Genomic DNA, 3,612 nt, shown 5'->3' with positions numbered 1-3,612 from the left:
GACCAATATGCTGAGAGGAAGGCATGGTAAAATTCTCCTTCACTGTGGCAATCGTGAATGACCGATCGCATTCTTACAGCTGGTTCATTCTCCAAATAGCCACACATAAATTCTAATCTGTGCTCTAATGACCAGTTGGGGGGGAAACAATGAGAGAATTGATGAAGCCACGCTTGTGGATGAATGTCGATGCCAGAATTCTTAAATGTTTTGAATTTACGTGTAGTAATGAACAGCTTATAGTCAAAATCATCATGTCGGCGAGTCGCATGTCGGTCATTGTTACGTCGTTTCGGCGGTTACATCTCAAAATTCGGTGTACCTTGCCAATTTCTTTCATGATTTCCGAATTGCCCTGTTATTACTTTGTGGTTGTTCTGTATTGCTATGTCCCTCTTCCCGTACTGGGGTGCGAGTGTCCTCTGAAATATGTAATTTTTGTATTACCTGCGTCAACTGATCTTGTACTTCCCGGATTTCTCTTTTGTACAGTGTGTTGATTTGATTTTGATTATGTTTGAATTTTCTAATTTGTTCATACTCTTCAGTGTCAGTGAAGGCTACAGGTTTTGTGTCATTCAGATCATCATCTACCTTTGTAGATAAGTTAGTGAACTGATCTGAAAGTTCGGCTACTTTATCCGACAGTGAAATTATTTCCTCTGTGTGTCTTTCTGAACCAATTTTCAGAGTATCTACTGTGTCCTTTAAGTTCGCTTGAGTTTTTGCAAGTTGCGTAACCGAATCGGTAGATGCAACTGAGTCAATTTTAGCTTGCAGGGTCTCATGATTTTCATGAACAATAGTTTGCAGTTCTTTTATGGCTACTTCGTGATTCTGTAATGCATTTTCATGCCGCGAAAAGATAGGTTGGAAATGCTCACAAATGGGTTTTTACGTCATTACAGACTTTTTGACATTTCGATTCGATGTTATGTAACTCATTAGTTAAATCTTCACGTGTTTGTTCAAGTGTGGTGTCTAACTTTTGAAGCTTTTGTTCCATTGCGTCTAACTTTTGAAGATTTTGTTCCATTGGGTCTAACGTTTGAAGCTTTTGCTGTGTTTGTCTCTGATTTTGTTCCATTGTGTCTGACTTTTGAAGATTTTGTCCCATTTGTTTCTGATTTTGTTCAAGCGTTGTGTCTAACTTTTGAAGATTTTGTTCAATTGTATCTAACTTTTGAAGCTTTTGTCCCATTTGTTGCATTAATTGTAATAACAATGCACTGGTGTCTGAAACATGTTCCTTAGTGCTATTCGGCAATGCATTTGAACCGGCAATATTCGCAGTTTGAAAAACAGAAAATGTGTCTTGACTTATTTGAGAAAACGGTGAGGACGCAAAACCTGAATCTACAGTATTTGCAAGATTGTGTCCTGTCATTTCGGAATCCTGAGGCGAGCTGTTGCCGACCGATCGATCGATAATGCTTCCCTGTTCACTAATTGTTTCATTGCCTACACCATTATTTGCAACCCGCTCCATTTCCCTATGCACAATTACCAAATTACTACTTTGAACATTAGTTAATTCATTACGTGGTGGCGCTAACACACTGCTTTCGTCTTCACTGCCATTTCTCAGTTGCATTTCTCTTTGCAGCCTAGTATTACGTTTTTCACACGCCATTGTTGTCACACTATTTCACACAACAACACAGAAAAACACAATTTGAAGAGCAAAAATAAGAGAACACATTAACATAGCACCGAAAATAATATCTAGTTAATTGCACAGAAAAACACAATTTGAAGAGCAAAAATAAGAGAACACATTAACATAGCACCGAAAATAATATCTAGTTAATTGCAAGCGCAGCTGCGAAATACTTGGTGCAAATCTACATGCATGCCACAGCTGTTTTACTGTACAAAAATGAAAGACTACAACTACAAAGGAGATTCTCTCTACAATTACGCGCTAGCAATAAACAAAGTCTACACTTATTACACAAACTACAAGAAAAAATCTGAAGTTTCCAGTGAGGTATCCTCGGCTAAGGGTCGACAAACGAAACGTCCCCTTAGAAAAATTATACAAGACTGTGCTTAAACTGACACACAATATTTTTAGCGCAGCGTAATCTGACTTTCAATAATCAATGGCCCTGAGTAACATTAACCTATACCTTTCACAAATCACTTACCTCACCAAAAATCTTCGTTAATCGAACTACTGCAATACAGCAAGCGCCACTATTGCCAGCTAAGTAAAAGATTCAAACTACGGAAGTCACTAACTACTGAGAGGCACAGTTAGCAAATGAAAGATTTTAATAGAGAACAAACAGTGTATTTACCTTAATAGTCATAATATATATATCAGTTCATGACATCCATTCTTACAAATTTCAAAACTCCGCCATCTCTCTCCCCACGTCCACCACTGCTGGCGGCTCACCTCCAACTGCGCAACGCTATCCACTGTTAACATCCAGCTGCCCAACACTACAATGGCGAGTATTACAACAATGCCAACCAGCCACTGACTGCACACAGCACAGCCAGTGATTTTTCATACAGAGCGCAATGTGGCGTTACCAATAAGAAAACCTAAACAGCCTACTTACAAGATTTAATATTAACTGGAACCTCTGCAGTAATTTTTGCATCCCTCCCTGCTGACGGATATTATCCATAACTACACTACCCCTCTCAAGAAGCACAAACAAGCATTTTTCTGCATGTATGTGTATCGGTTTCTCGCGGAGGCTTCCAGACGGCGCATCTAAAGCTGATGAATCCACCTTCAGACGCCCGCGCTCGAAACCTACCATGTGCCTACTGCCGGTGAATCCATCTTCAGACACTGCCCCGGACGTATCACGGGTGGAATCAGTTTCGAGCACTATGCCACCGATAACATGTAGTTGATACACCTTTGAACCCTATTCTGGGCATAATGTGTGCTGGATCCACCTGTAATACGTCTTTGGCATATCCTGCGAGAAACATACATGCAGAAAAATAGAGCAACTGCTCTACATGTGCTACATTTACAAGCAAATTTACAATATGTGGCCCACCAAGCGAGGTGGTGCAGTGGTTAGCACACTGGACTCGCATTCGGGAGGACGACGGTTCAATCCCGTCTCCAGCCATCATGATTTAGGTTTTCTGTATTTTCCTTAAGTCGTTTCAGGCAAATGCCGGGATGGTTCCTTTGAAAGGGCACGGCCGATTTCCTTCTCAATCCTTCCCTAACCCGAGCTTGCGCTCCGTCTCTAATGACCTCGTTGTCGACGGGACGTTAAACACTAAACACCACCAATATGTGGCCTGAAGTGACGTCATGACCTCGTGAGCGGAACTGTCAGCACCTTGGATCTTTGGAGTAGGCTGTATGTAAGAGGAGATGCGAAAGCAGGACTGCTGTCCGTAACATAGTGGTTGTCTGAGAGTGTTGGGGACGTATATTTATAGCTCGAACTGTTTGTTTTGTATGAATGGAGATACTCTCATACTCATCTCCGAAATCAGTATCGTTATGTAATTCAGTGTGTAATGTGTGGGTGATTAGGTTAACTCGTCCTAAATACAGATCATACAATGCAAGGCTGACATCTTTCAAAGGTCGGTCTGTATCTATTAAGGGACGTTCTGACAAGC

General features: G+C 40.9%; 1 non-coding gene across 1 annotated transcript; it reads left to right on the top strand.

Moving 5' to 3' along the window:
• Positions 1-3,031: 3,031 nt before the first annotated feature.
• Trnaa-cgc (transfer RNA alanine (anticodon CGC)) lies at positions 3,032-3,104 on the top strand. Its single transcript has one exon. It is a non-coding gene; the product is annotated as a tRNA-Ala (tRNA).
• The last annotated feature ends 508 nt before the right edge of the window (positions 3,105-3,612 follow it).

This window comes from Schistocerca gregaria, chromosome 5, assembly GCF_023897955.1.
Source record: "Schistocerca gregaria isolate iqSchGreg1 chromosome 5, iqSchGreg1.2, whole genome shotgun sequence".
Taxonomy (NCBI): domain Eukaryota; kingdom Metazoa; phylum Arthropoda; class Insecta; order Orthoptera; family Acrididae; genus Schistocerca; species Schistocerca gregaria.
This window is presented reverse-complemented; position numbering and strand designations above follow the sequence as displayed.